The sequence below is a fragment of the Anopheles coustani genome, chromosome 2, assembly GCF_943734705.1.
Source record: "Anopheles coustani chromosome 2, idAnoCousDA_361_x.2, whole genome shotgun sequence".
NCBI classification, from domain to species: Eukaryota; Metazoa; Arthropoda; class Insecta; order Diptera; family Culicidae; genus Anopheles; species Anopheles coustani.
The window spans coordinates 32,817,321-32,832,790 of NC_071289.1; positions in this window are offsets into that span (position 1 = coordinate 32,817,321).

Below are 15,470 nucleotides of genomic sequence, written 5' to 3' on the forward strand. Positions count from 1 at the left end.
CGGGGCTTCCCATTGAGCAAACAGTAACAAACGTCCCTCCGGAGTTGCTCCTTTTCCAGACTATGCCGAGCGTGCCGCTTTTCCCAGCCCACCATGTCGTGGAAGCGGGACCAAAACAAACCGTATGGAATGTTGTTCAAATTTAGCAAACGGTAAGTGAAAAACTAGTATCATTCCCTATGACTCCCGGTTCTCGTGTGCCTGAGTTCGTGAGCATAAAGGGAATGGTTCGTCCCACCCCGGTTTGACGGTTCTATTTGTTCACCGCTACATTGTGCACGTATTCCTGGGCAAAGCGACCCAGTTTTTCCATCAGCATCTCGTAGCTAGGGTCAGAAGTTGTGGAGGTTTCGGGGAATCTGGATGATTCCCGGTGAGCCGTCTTCCAGTTCTGAAACGACTTTTACGAGCAGATTTTAAAGTAGCAAACACCGCAATAAACCATCCCGTGGGGGTGGAGAGACCGTGGCGGGTGGGTGGGTGAAAAATTTGAATAATAATTTAAATTTGTTTTCCCGCCCATCGTTTGCTTGTCGCTCCGGTGAACAAAGAGAATGTACGATGGAGACAAATTCCTTCCCGGTCCTGGTGGCAGCACACAAGTGGACAAACGGTTCTGTACTATTCCTCTTGCTTTGCGTCACCACAGGAAATGCCCACACACACACACGCACACGTAGGCGGGCACATTAAAATGGATTAGGCACTGGTGGCAATGACTGGTGGAAAACTTTTTGCATCAGCCTCCGCGCTGGATTAAGACACTCGTAAATCATTCGCAGGCGTTTTGGAACAATGTGTCCCGCCGATGGGGTTCCGAGGCGAAATGGGACAACAGAAAACAAAAACGCTGTAGAAAAGTATCATACAAAGTGGAATTAGCTTATATGAAAAATGACCGTAAAATGGAGAAAAAGCGGCGATGTTTTAGATACCGAAGTTTTTTTTTACTTTCATAAGGACCGCTTTGGTTCACTAACCTTCATCGAGCTTTCGTTTAAAATTCAATTTTCAATCAAATTTAACTTCCTTCAGGCCTTCGACACGCGCTCCACGGCTAGCCATCCTTCTGATTGGATTCCCAGCAATTTGCTACATATTGATACGCTACAAACATTCTTGACATTCCGTTTGGCCCCGGAGACATCCGAAGTCGGGACGGTCACCAACCAACAAACCCCACCCCCCGCGACCCCTCCGCTACGTTCCCGGAGACCTTCGGCGAATTTTGACATATTTAAACATTTATGAGAGTGCCGAACGCCGGGCACGGGGTACACGGGAACGAATTACCCCCTTCGGCGGAATGGCGGATCGTTTTTGATTCGACGAAAGGCAGCTCCGAAGCAAAGCAAAACATCGATCGATCCCGATTCTTCGGGGCGAGTTTCGAACCGACCGGTTTTCCAACTGGCGTGGAAATTGACGGTGGTTTGGAAAAGGGCAGCAAGAAACAAGGCGGCAAAAATGCTGAACTCTAAAAACCTTGAACACGTGCCAAGACGAGAAGACGTTTGCGGAATATTTAATCGTCAACATCGTCTGTTGGTAACCAGATTGAGTGCGGGTATGATTCTTTATTTTCGACCACGAAACAGATTTCACCAAACCATGGCCGACCCGACGCAATCGGTTTCGGTGCATTATGACGTGATTGCTGTGAAGGTAAATAGAGGAAAAGGCGATCAAGCTAACAAACGATTCTTGCAGTTCTCTACAATTTGTGACCCCGAACGACTTTAATAAATTTATCTTCAACCGTACATCCCTCCCAATGGAATCTCCCCATTTTCCCTTTGGAAGATGATTAAGGAAAGCTTCATTGGCTCGTTTTGTTCGGGTAATGCTAGCGACCCCGACCACTTGGCAACAACCCGTAGGAAGGACCTTCTGCGAGGACGATGCTGCTTATCAAACCGGTCCCAAATTATTACAATTGGGTGCTACAATATATCGCAACATCATTCCCACAGCCCCCGAGCAAAGGGACAAAGAAAACGGAGCGACCGAGGGTGTTGGGAATTGTGACGGCTGCTCCAGACTCCCTCCCCCCTCCCCCCACCTCCCTCGCTCCTAACGACCGACCCACGGGCGTTGAATGTTAATGCGAACGAAATTCATACCCGCACATTCATAAAATATCAATTACGGAGCCCACGAACGTGCCTCCACTCGTGGGCGCACCTCGGCGTCGACGGCCAAAGGTTAAGACCTTTTTGACGGCCCCACACCATTTGTTCTCGTTCTTCGGGCGTACTTTGCAGCGGCGCTTTAAAGTGCGTACCACCGGAGGCGGAACTGAAAGTGAAGGTGAGATGTATTTCTGTGTGGTTGAAAATGGCGTCGGGTTTGGGCAACCTTTCCCGCGGACTCATGTGCGCATAATTTAATTTATATCGGTACCCCCGATTTCCCGGTGTTTCCCACCAGCCAACCGAAACTGTAACCCTCCCCCCGGTCCGGGCCATGTTAAAGCGCGTTCAGGCAGACGAAAATAAAACCTTCTTATCGGTGGCGCTTGCAACGATGATCACTCGAGCAGGCACACTTTAGCCGTCACGTATGAAAGATTTCTCATGGGAATTCGTCGGTTCGGTTGGCGGAAAAACACCACCAACCCAGAACGACGGGACCAGCTTTTTCCCGCGTTGCCAAAAATAGGTTTGCCTTTGCTGGCGGTTGCTCTATCATCGTATCATGTTTGCTCGCGACAAGATGAATAAACGTTTCACTTACATCGCCCCCCACTCAAGGCAAATATTTTATTATATTTGTCATTCCATCACGGCACGGTTTTGATGCACGGGTTTTACAAGGCGGGAAGCGCTTCTGTTTTGCCTATCCCGAAGATTGACAGATTTTGTAACATCCTGCCTTGTGTGTAGGTTAATTTACGCCAAGGGGGTTTTCTTTTGCGCTCGGAGGCATCCATCTTCTTCCGCGCGCCAGCCAATGTCACGGATGCGGACAAATTTTCCACCGAAGCTGATGGAAATCGATACAAGGTTGATGGGGAGGAAAATGTATGCATGGATTTTCATATCACACATAGCAGGTAGCAGGATTCTCTCGTACACAGAAAACCCTAGGAATTGTGGATGTCTTTTTTTTTTGTTTTGTTCGCAAAGATCAACGTCAACTCAAATGCTGTGTAACGTGAAGCGGCATACCATGTGCTTCATCGCAGCCATGGAACGGTGTCTAAATTTGTTTAATTTTATCACAACCCCCCCGCCGGGGGGTGTCGTGGATTAATTTGATAAATCCCAAAACCAACACGCCAACTAACCGACCGACTCGAAGCTTCCACGAATCGACATGCGAAGAAAAACAGCCTATCATAAATTTGCACGTGTCTTACGTGTGGCAAACCGAGCCGTCTGTCAACGGTGTGTGTGTGTTTGTCTTTTTCCAGCCCGTCGGTGCTCATTATACAGTCCATTTTGTGTGTAGATGGGTTGGGTTAATGGAGCTTAGACTGCCTGATGATGATAGATTACGCCGGGAGCCACGGTTTGATCTGCGAACTTGTGCCCATGTCTCATCAATCCAACATCGGTGGATGGGAGGCCGGCACTTCCAGTGTTAATAGGAAGCAATCAGCGTTTTCCACCCGCGGCCGAATGAAACACCAGGCGCCTCCATAGGATAAAAGTACCGGGCGTCTCCATCGGACGCGCGCGATAAAGTGGGTCGCAATAATTAATCAATTATTCTCGTTATTTTTGCATCACACCATCAGCCATCACCAGTTGCAAAATGTAACGCAGCCCGGCCAATTTCCACCGTCCGATTCAAGTACGGGTTGATGGGAGGGGTACGTTAAAAGAAAGAACTGAATTCGTTGAAAGGCTTGCTGAAAGCGGTGATGCTAAATTTAACAAATCGATAAAGATAACGAAATGATCGGTACCGCCGAGCGCACGGACACGGTACCATTTGACCGTGTGCCAGCGCATGCCAGCCTTCCGGTGCACGCCCGAAGCCCTTCCGTGGCTCGTAAAGAACGCCGCCGGACGAACGGACGCGCGAACGATACGAGTGCATCGAATGTGAACTCAATCCAATCGCTATCAACAAGTTTATTGCTTTCCGGAGAATTAACACACTCGCGCGTACACACACACTGGCAAACCTGCACGGATCGGGCCCGACACGATGCTTCCATATCCGGCTTAAATGGCAGGGCGGCAGGAGCCAGCGCTCGCAGCGGGGGATGCCGTTGTTCGTTGTTCCTTCCGCTTCAACGATTCGAACCACGATCGAACACTTCCGCTTGGGAATTTTCCGAATTCCTGCACTGGCACAAAAACGGCCCCCGTTGATGGATTTTATGTGCATCCGGTCTGCATTGTCCAAAAATTCCAACAACCCCCCGACTCGGCACGGTGGGAAAGCAGTAGGAAAAACACGCACGAAAGAAAGAGAAAATTGAATGGACAAGAAGAACGAACTCGAACCATGCCAACCCGTGCACAATGTATGTCTCGTCCAGAGGATTTGCATAAAGGCATCAAAATGGTTCATAAATCGAGGTGAAAGGCATTTTCCCCCCACGAGGTGAGGAACGTCTTTGAATAACATTCTAAACGACGGGTACATTTATGGACGCACAACCACCAGGAATCGAATGAATTTGTATCAGGAATGGTAGAATGTACCACCATAGGCGAAATTATAATTGCAGAATTTCAGAAAGAGGTCGAAACTCTAGAAAGGATGTTGTGCATATTAATTGGGTTTAAGAATTTTTGCCAAGCTGAAACTGAATTTGATTTGTCTCATATAACCGTTGTCAATGTTAAATCTACATAATTGATTAAGAACCATTTTTCTTCCAGCTGAACCCAAATTTAAAAAAAATACCACACCATTGCCACAGCATGAAGCCATCTAAAAACCCAATGTAAACCATTCATTTATCTGCGGTCAAAATCCAGCATGCTGCCTTACCGCATTCACTTCATCAGCTATACTTCCTTTTAAATCGCGATCCCGTTCATTGTCTTCACCACCACAAATCACTTAAATCGATAAACTCATTAACTGCGACCATCCGATGAATCTTCGTCCCGAAAGTTTGTCCTCCCGAAGTCGTTCAACTAATTTTCCACCCGATTCACAGCGTGCTGCACTAGCGGGGTGGGAAGAGTTGGGCCGGTGGCTAAAAAAGTTTCTCATTTGCACGCCAGCAGAATACTGCTGATACTGTTCGAAAAGTTAAGCCTGCAGCTCTCAACCTCGTCGTCCAAAAGTTCCCCGGATCGCATCGGAAAAAGGGGAGGCGCAGTGTGCAGTGTTCAAGTGAAAATGAAAAACGGCAACTTGAGTGTGCCAATGCGCTGATGAAAAGCGGCGCGAAACAAACGAGGAGTGGTGTGAACGATTGGAAAAACTCGTTCTAGTGGTCGTTCGCTGTCTCACTATCCTCGTCCTTCTCGCTTTTTCTTTCCGCATCATCCGGCAAAGATTGGCACGAACAACTTGAAATCGAAGCCAATTTTTCATTTGCATCCACGTCCACGGACGGCAAAGGTTAGCGCAGAGCCGAAAAAGCAAAAAAGCTCTAAAAGGCGTAGACCTTGCTCCTTTCGTAACGTTTGCCAGGATTTTTATTTTTACTAGCTCGGTCTATTGTTTTGGTGTTTTCTTTTCATTCGAGCAATCTTTGACCCCGATGACCGTGGTCGAGCAAATGCATTTTAAGGACTATGGTATCTCACATTTCATAGTTTGAATGGTTTATGGCAGGAATATCGCTTTGTTTTATCCTTTGGAAACCTGTATATAGCCGTGATTGAAAAAAAAAGCATTTGTCAAAGATTTTATGACCTAGTTTATGGCCTTTGTCTAAGGAAACAAGGCACTTCTAGGTAACCACTTATACTTTCTATAAATCAGATTGTAAATCATGTTTATGGAAAGTTTCGGATGACCAAATGCAATTCACTTAAACCGACACTCGGCAATGATAGCCTTACCGTTGGTCCTCAAAACGAAAGTATCAAATTAAATCACGCTCGTCTCTCGCACGCACTCCTCGTTCCTAGCGCGACAAAGATTTAAGACCAAATTCAACGATTGAGAAACAATGGAATTACTTTTCCCATTCGTTTGCGCGTCCATCCAGTTGGCCGCTTTTATGCGCCTTACTTTACTCCCCGTCCTTTTTTCCGTCCACACACATCCGACCCTTTTCTTTCCCGAAGGACTGGAAAGAAAACAAAACGCCTCGTCGCGTCCGCCTCTGTACTTATCTGTTACGACCGGGATAAAACCGTGTCCAAATTATGACCGTTTTCCTCCACTTTCCGTCATCGCACACGGTTCGCGACGGTGTCCCTCGGTGTCCCCCGAGTGCGGCCGTGCGAATCCATTTGTTCAATGAAGCTCGCATAATCTGATTCATTCAATATTAAGTTATGTGTGTCTTTGCAGGACCCCGGTCCGGGTTGCCTGCACTGCGCTCCACAGGGTTCGAAAAGTAAGTGCGAACATTGTCCGAGCAAGTGATTGCCAAAGTTGATGCCGAGTGATGACTCGGTGGAAAGAAAAAGATTTAACAGAACCAATTTCAGACATGATTGCGCACGGCTCTCGTGCGAAGCGCAAGAATAACTTTTGTTTGCCCTTGCCCGTGGACACTTGCTTTTCCGAGCCGGAACGACGGAGCGAACAAGTGGTCGCCACTACACTTACTGGGGACGAAAGAAAATGAAAACAAAAAACCTGTTTCGCAAACTTACATGAAAGCTGCTTGGCGGAGACATGTGTTTCTAGTGGCCTCTATTGATGCAGAAAATGTTCCCGGTAAACGATGGAAATGGTTTATTGCGCGTGAAAAACTATAATTCAATCGACAAATGATGAAGTTCGTTATCCAGTATGCAAATTTGGTTAGAAAATTATGTGTCTGGTTGTTGAACAGTACATGTTTATACGTAAGACAAGAGATTTTAAATAAGTTGTCATTAGCTACCTTGTTTTAGTTTTCTTAAACAACTTTTAAGTCACATTCCATTACAAACAAATCAATTCTTTTTATAATACAATAAAATAAGTATTTCAATCAGCTCACGTCAATCAGTTTTCCACTTTTCACTTAAATACTTTTCGTGACGTTTTTAAACAATATATTTACATCTTTTCGAAAGCGAGCTCTTTCTTGGAGGCTGTTTACGACAAATAGCAATTTAAACGAGTCTTTTTATTCATTTTTCCCTATTTTTGCTTCCGAAATCTCCTGATACCGAATCTCATTAAGAAAATCAATGTCGTGCTCTAGTACTAAACAAAACCAACGAAACAACACCCACAAAAAAAGAAAACAACTCGACGAAAACAAAAAACCTAGCGCGGCACCAATCAATTCAATTCTCCGCTGCCCGTCGCTAACAATCGGTCAAACAGTGGGGAGGCCCATGGAAAACCCGTAAAATAAAACCTCAGGCTTCGGCAGCTCCACTTTCTAAAACCGGCCATGTAATCAATTCTTTTGACAGCCGAGCCGGGAAAGTTTAGCCGGTCCATTCTTCTGCCTGATCCCGTGCTTAGTTTCCCCCACCGGGTCCACCGAATTTCCACCATCGAGCGGAATAAATAATGTTAACTTATGCGAGAGGCTGGGTCAGCCGCTTCCGTCATCATTATAATCAAAAATGAAAAACCGTCCCTCGGCTGCTGTAATCAATAATCGGACACGGCCAACAGCGGAGTGTTGGTGTTGGTGCTTTTCATGAATACTTTGTTACATTCAATTATGATGTAGCAGCTCGATCGAATGTCGGATTGAAAGTTAATGTTCCTTGCAATCGGAAGAGAGTTCACAACATCAACCGGTCCGATGATTGATTTTCCGTTAAATATCTCTTTGCCATTTGGTTATGAAGATATAACGGCGTAAGCGGGAAGGGATTGGAAAAAAGCGTCCTTTTTAATGATAAAAAATAGGTCCAAAACTTTGACCGACTAACAGACTGCTCCCGCATTTTGACGTTCCTACCAAAAACCATTCTTTCGAAAAAATGAAACTCCACGAAGCAAGAAAAAAAACAAAGCGTACCAGTTTATAGGGAAACTTTTCAAATTTTCCACCTCCTAAGTGATGGTGGCTCGGCTGTTTGCAGTGAAATTCAATTTGTTCCCTGCCCCAAAGGTGCGCACCGGGTTGGTAATGTTTCTTCACTTTTTATTGTCCTTTTATTTAGCTACCCAAGCTGGTACGCGCCGCGTTTGATTGTGTGAATTTGATGTTTCTTTTTCTACTCCTATACCGTCTTCCACCTGAGCGTCACCGGTAACAAACGTGTGAGCCATCTGTCAGCGCACTTTTCGGAAGTTTTCCTCATGAAAGTTTAGTCTTCAAAGCGTTATTGCGTCATTATTAAAATGAGTTCGAAGTGGATGCATGGTCATTCAGGCGTTTAAAAAAGAAACAAATCAAATTTGAATGAATCTGATCCGACTTCGTTCTTTACGATGAATCATGCTTAAGTGATCTTTTCAATGTGGGATATATTTATAAATTATTTTCATCGAATCGTAACGATGTCAATAAATATCAAACACCAAAACAAATCAACCATGCTCAATCGTTCAACTGCTTCATAATCCTTCACACTTTCCACTCCCTTTCTAGCCTCAAACGGACGAAAAGATGATAGTTTTTAGCCACTCTTGAAGGCTCTATCCCTTCCACCATATTTGAAGTGTGCTTTCACAACCATCACGTTATGAAAGGACAACCCTCGACGGGTTGGCAGCGTTATGCGCCCGCTGGATGACAACTACGATATGAATTCCGGACGACTTCAGTCAAAGCAGGAGTTTGTTTATCTGTCTGTTTGCAGGCCGCATGTTTTCCATCAGCTTTCCATCATAGAAAAAGGGCCTCCACAGGCAGGACCACCACTGGATGAGGTAATAGAAATGGGGAAACTATTTTCACCTCTCTTGCAAACTATCCCCCAGGCCAAGAGGCTTCAAACGATGTCGTATTTGTCAGAATGGAAGAAGCTTTCCGGGTTTTCCTTCCACTCCCATTCCCAGCGGTACCTTTCGAGGTGATGTTGTCTATCTCCTCTGTAGAAGCAATCCTTTTCCAGTGCTAAAAGAACGAGAAAGCGAGCTCTGTGAGTCGAAAGCTGTATTGCTTCCTTTTAGGTGAAGTCATTCCCTAACCTCACGAAAGAATTTGCGATTTCCATGAACTCGATCGGATACATAACCAACGCTTGAAATCTCGGGCCTGAAAGCAACCGAAGAAAATATCCTCCCTGCTGCAGAAAACACCCGAAGAAGTGCCACTTAGAGCTGCCCCACCCCACCCAGGTCGATCGAACCTTTCATCTTTTCTTTTGATGCTCGGCTCGGTCCTATTCCTCGGTCAGACAGATTTGAGGGGCCCGGGCAAAAATAAAAGCCGCCTTCCCGCGCCAGCAAAACTTTGGAGGAAAATTACTTTCCCAACAAACACCTCATTTGTCATATTCACCGTGAAAATGGTACTTTGCTGATTGAAGGGAAGCCGAAAGTGTAGATGAAAGTTGTAGGTGGAAAAAACCCATCCAAAGAAAAACATTTCTCTGATCTATCATCATTTCGGAGACAGGCTTTTCTTGGGAAAAGCGGAGTCGAACGAGAGTGTAAGGCACTCGGTGGTATTCTCGGTACAGTCGCGCAAATCATGCCGGTGGGGCTTAATTTACGAAGCATCTTAGGGCTTAATCGTGTATGGAATGCTGCGAGATGTTCGGGTGAAGAATTTAACATATCTGTCTGCTCATATTTTCTGCCTCAGATAGTACTCACCAACCGTAGGCGGCTCGTGTTCTTCCAGCGTTCGCTAATTGAAACTTTTCGTAAAAGAGGCAAACAAAAGACCAACTCCGTCAATAAATAATTGGATCCATTTAACAACGATTTTAAGCAATCTTCCCACGGTTTTTTCCTTTATGAATAAAGTTTCTCCAAACATATTTCTCTCCAGCAACATTTTTCAAGCCTTCCTTTTTTCCCAAATAGAAATACAGTCATAATATGGCAGCTTGCAAGCCGACGTTTCTACCAGCGTTTGACTAAGTGGTTACCGAAATGCAATTAATACCCATCCTCTCGGCTCGTCCCGATTACAGAGCAAACCCAACCGTACCCGAGACCGAGAGAGAAACGTTTCAGCAAATAACTCACTGCTTAATTTCAGTTAAAAGCAACGCCATTTTCCCAGGCACACTCCCAATCCACGACACATCTTCTCTGATCCAGTGCCTGCCAAACAAACCTCCAGTGAAATGTTGCAATCCTTTCCTTTCGCCGCAGTACTTTCGGGAAGTGCTTTTTCTTTCTTGTTTCCCATTTCGGGGAAGGAACTTTCGCAAAGAAAAAAAATTTGGAGCAGGCAAAAACACACGCACACACTTACGTACAACCGGGTATTATGGACTCAATGGCACCTTTTCCGGCGCCAAAATGAGGTGAGAATGGGAGGATCCCTTTTTTTACCGTGAAGGGCGGGAAGGAAACACACCATCGAAAACCACTGGCGGCGTAAATTATTCCTGCAAATATTTATCTTCGGTCTAATGTCTCTCGTCTTTCATTCCTCCATTTTGGCAGCTGCTTCTCGTATTGACTTTCGCAAAACCGAAACCGGTTTGCGCCTGCGGTTTTCCGCAATCTGATTACTGGCAGCTTATTTGTTTTGTCTTAAACTTGGCGACCGGAAACAACTCGGAGCGCTAAAGAGTATCGTTTTGCCGACTCCGGAGGTGGTATAACTTTTGCTTTGAAAACTGGTCAGCGGAGCAAATCGGTTTTGCCGTAAAGTTTCCTTTCCCTCTCCACGCGGAACAAACTTGGCATCAAAAACAAACCGAAAAGAGTCCATTGAATCATTTTCCTTTGTAAATTATTTCGGTTTCGAGCCTCCCATTAGCTGAACGGGCAAGACGAGTGACACGCACCGGGGCAATCTATAACATAATGATTCGGGAAACTTCTGTCCCGCCAAACGTTCACACGTAAAATAATATTAACTGTAACAGCAAAGCCGTGGAAAATTGGCCAGATGACATGGGAACGATGATGACGACGACGATGATGATGCGGAGCAGAGAGTCGAGCGCAAACGAGCATGGATGTGAGTTTGATCAATCGCTTCATTATTCAGCTGCCTTGATACATTTGCCTGGTACCGTTGCATAATTTATGTTCGCTCTCTGTTATCTCGCTGTGTTGCTTGGCGTGGAATGTTTTTCCATCCCGGCCATGGAGCTGTTTCCATGGGACACTTATGCAAAACAGTGAAGAACAACAATGGAAATAATTGGTATAATTGGAATGAGCCTGGCATAATTGGAAAGTTTTTTTGGAAAACTCTGGTTAAATGCTGACTTAGGAAAATGCGCGCAAACTTTCCACCCTAAAAACCAGAAATATGTGCTGTCACATAAAATAATTTTCGTACCTAAACAATTCGTGTCCTTACGTTGGGCCAGTACGTAATAAATCGGATCCATTCCATTCCGCGAATGTTACAACAAAAACCTCCTAGAAACGAAAAGCCTTCTGCAAACAGTTCACTCATTCGTCTCCCACAAAACCATAAACCATCAGCAGTCACGGGAAAACCTGACCTGGTGTTGCATCAGTGCACGTTCGAATGTTTCACCAGAGAGAGGAGGAAGACCATTGACACCGTCTGGTGCTGACGCACATTAGTGAGCAGTCAAGTGAGTTGTGAAATATTCCGGGGTAGCACATAAATTCCAGTTCACTAAATTTATCCTCCAGCTCCTGTAGTCGTAGTTCGGCTACAAAACGTGGCTGGGATGAACGATGAACAAACCCCACTTTTGTATGATTTCCATTTTATGCCAGTCACATTTCATCGGACTTATCTGGGAACGGAGTGCGGATCAGTTAACCGAGTTTGTGGTCGATTGCGTTGGCGAAATCAGATCCCCTCTGTGGAATGGGGAGAATGGGGATGGAATGGGAAGAAAACTGTTGTAACATGATCCGGATCGCTCGAACGATCTAATTTACAGCTGGTTGCTAACAACGAATCGTCATGGTGTTGGAGGGTAAACTGGCCCCGATTGCTAATCAAATATGACCTACCGGTGCACTTGTCGGCCCACACTCTGTAAAACCGAAATGCAAAATTAAACCTGATGAAGGGCTCGCAAACCAATGAAACCTTCCCACTGTTGCGAATGGTTCATTATAGATGCTCCAGCATAGTGTAGATTGTGCAATTCAGTTAGATCACACGCCAATCGCAATTACCTAAGGGTCAGTGTTAGATTTACATAAGCAGACTTTGTGGCTGAACGGATCAAATGTTGTTTACGAGGTGAAAACTGACCCACTCGGGCAATGCGATGTGGTATGATTGTTAACGAAGCATCGGTTTGCTTAAAATAATTGGATGCAGTTCGATGAATATTTGAAAATATTTTTTGAAAAAATAGCAAGAACAACCCTTAAAAAAAATTGTGCACAACATCTCAAAAAATCTTGATGTATTCTATTAAAAGTTCAGATACCTTGATCCCTTTCTGGACAGTTGTTCAACCTCACATGTGTAGTAATCGATAGAACGCAACTTAAAAATAAATTACTTAATGAATATTTCATATCACTTAATGAATATTTTCAAGATGATAATTGGAATAAAAATAACAAATTTTTGAGCAAAAGTAACAAACAAGATAGAATTTAATCAGTATTCTAAAAAAAAGTTTATTGATAACTTGAAACCGTATTTCGAAGCTACAATTAGTCTGCGAAAGAAGAATTGTAATTCATAAATATACCAGGTTGGATGTTTTTTCATGTTGTAAATATTGTTTTACTCATATATTAATATCGATCAAATGAAAAAATTCAGAGCCTTCAGTAGTTTTCATTCGAAGATTCAGTTCGAAGATTGTGCGTTTTTGTTTGTTGATTGGTTAAATACACTCTATATCTTCCGGTTGGGGGGTCCGCGACAGCCGAGCGGTAGCGCCGGTTAGAAAATCGGCCCATGAGCGCCGGGGCTCACCACCTCGACGGCGTGGGTTTCCCAACCGAGACCAGACCCTCCCCTGTGCGAGAGGACTGACTATCCACGTACAACAGGGAAACAAGTCTCGTAAGCCCTTAACGGGCAGGCATGACCAAGAAGTCGTTACGCCAAGAAGAAGAAGAAGAAGATCTTCCGGTTGAGCTGTGAAATAGCTCTCCATTGGCTCTTGAAACTTGCCTTCTCTTGACAACTCATCATTGATTCCATTCCCTGATTCTGATACGGTCATATCTATATCATCATACGGCCACCGTTCCACGGCACACGAGCTATGCCCCTCGTATGGAGTACTAACAGGATATCAATATCAAAATGACATCCCATACTGCACATCCTGTCCTCATAAATAAATTCTACTTTACACATATCGTCGGGAAATTTGGTTTGTTGATGTAATGCATTGCCTTATATCGGTATTTTGAAACATCAGTAAAAACGGAGAACTTGTAAACATCATAAGAGAAATCTACAGGTAGGGGGATGAATGAAATTGAATCTCGAAGGTATCAAGTTTCATGCACGTTAAGAAAAACCCTCACCACGGTTACCTCTGCACGAGATAGCAAGGCAATTTCCTCTTGCACAAAATAAACTGGGAGCTAAAATTGGTGCTAGTAATTAAGTTTTTCATCAGCATTACCATACATTCTCTCACAATATTGAATAACACGAACACAGAGCATCAGGATTGCTAACAATACTTTAGCGTGACAACAAAATACACTTGCATTGCACTGCCGCATAGTTTTAGGCAGAAGGCAATCATAGACAAAATTTAAAACACTCTCAAAGCGGTTTGAAATAGCATGAACAAAAAAGTAAAATATTACTCATGGAAATTCACCTTATCGCTTAACATTTCGGCAGTGATGTTTGCTCCTAGCACTCAGCATTCAGAAAATGCTGCATTTGTTGATTATATGCTGTTATGATTACCGAAAAAAAAGATGAAAGACCACTGAAAAAATTCTACCACAAAAATAGACAATATAATGTAAAGTAGAGTAGCCCCATTGCATCGAGTACAGATTAAAGGACGTTTTTAGCAAAATTGTTGTTTGGGATGGAACTATGTTTTTTCCATTGCTGCCGAGTAGGCGCCCGGGTTTTTTTTTCAATTTTATTACTCATTTATTTTTTTAGCACCGTTCAAAATTAGATACACTTTGCGTAACTACTGTATAAGCATAGAATGAATGATTTAATTTAATTGAATGAGACATTAAAATATTTACCATAATCATCAAGTGGCATACAGCGCTGAGTGAAGGAAAAGTTCCGAACCAAACAAGTACACAAAACGAAAAACGTTATAATGAACGGCTGGCTGACGGCCTATAATACACCGTCCATCGATCATAGTTACTCTCTTCGCAGAAAAACTTAGTTGTTAGGGATGCTGTGCCATTACAAACACAATATTCAAATATACAAATTTATACCACTTTCGTTACGTTCGTTAACCAAGGACCTAGTACCTAACTTGTTCCTTAGACCATTTGATTCCTCACCTCCAAAATCGAAGGAAACGGATCAGGTAAACGGTTTTGAGACGGCAGCGCATAACTTAAATACACTTAAACGCCCTTTCTAAAACCGAACTTCATCGAACCCCTTCGTAGGAGACCCACAATTGACTCCTTTGTGCCGCACCCGAATACCTGAGTGGTCCGGAATTCCGGTGAAAATTGTAAAATTCCTTGGCTCTTTATTATTCGAATTCGATCCATTCATTGATCGACATCAAAGCCCTTACGGTAACCTGTATATCCATTAGAATTATTTTATGGGGGACATAAGAAAAGAGAAACGAAATCGTTTGGAAAGAAGATCTGAGCAGTGAAGCGGTAGGGAAATGGAGTAGAATGTTCCCAACGACCTTTCATTTTTTTTTTATTAAATGAATAAGGATGGTGATGGAATGCAGTGGCTCAAAGTATTCGAAAAGTTTATACTGACTGTGAAAAAATAAACAAGACTGACGGATACCATCAACGAAAAACAGTTCTCATTCATTACTGACATGGACAAGAATTGATCATTTAAAAACAGGTTTCAGCGGTGTATTTTTGTTTATCGTTTCGTAGCTTTGAATGCTCTTCGATGACTTTTTTGAACTTTCCGTTCGTGAATGACAATCCTTCCATTCCGGGATGGACGCTTATTCAATTTGTCTACCATTTTCAATTTGCCATTCTCTGACACGCTCGCTTTATTTGAAGTTTGCCACCAAAAACAACAAACTACATCCTATTGAAAATAAATGTTGTCAAGATCCCCAAGAGGGTGTGCGTTGCAAATGTTTCATAAACATTCCCGTCCTTCATTACCAGCGTACTTCCTTCCACGGAAATGAATCTCGCAGCACTGGGACTTATTAAATGGATCAAAATACGAC